We start from the raw sequence: 736 nt of genomic DNA, 5'->3' as shown, positions 1-736 counted from the left end.
ACTCTGCAGAAATTATCATACCCTCTTCATATCTTATATACTTCCAGCTCAATTTAGTGTTTCTATCACACAATCCTTGCAAGAGAATAGTAGAGAAGATCTGGGTGGTTGTCTACTTGAAGGTGGAAGCTCTTTCACATGGAACTCAGCTGGACTTGAAGAGGATACTTCAAAGGTATTGTATTCAGCAAACCCTCTTCTGTAAAAGTTACTTTGAAGCATATTTAAACTCAAATTAAGTATGATTAGAGTGCTTGTTGATTATGTTTTTCCTCTGCTGCACGTTAATATACTATAATATTAACATTTTGAACCCAACAATTAGGTCATCCGTACAAATTTTCCAATTTCAAGGGATTAATTGCACCTTTTTTTTTTTTTTTTTTTTTTTTTATAGATGACCTCATTTGGGAAGCCCAAATGAAGAATGGCCACCTGCAAAAAAAAGAATGGAAAGTGGCCTTCTACTAACGTCATCCACATGTGATTTTACCGCTTTACCCCTGAGATGCACCCCGCGTGTCTAGGCCTACCAAGGAACACGATCCACGATTACTCGTCACACGATTCTTGATGCACGGTCACTCAATACCCAGATGCACGATCACTCGATATGTGTACAGTCGACACTTGTATACTCGATCATACCCACCTCATACTCGATACTCGACTAATGTATATTCGATCATTTTAATCTTTTTGAATTCTTAACCCATTTGAAGTCCATTATTTCACC

Source organism: Benincasa hispida, chromosome 6, assembly GCF_009727055.1.
Source record: "Benincasa hispida cultivar B227 chromosome 6, ASM972705v1, whole genome shotgun sequence".
NCBI classification, from domain to species: Eukaryota; Viridiplantae; Streptophyta; class Magnoliopsida; order Cucurbitales; family Cucurbitaceae; genus Benincasa; species Benincasa hispida.
Note: the sequence above shows the minus strand (reverse complement) of the source record.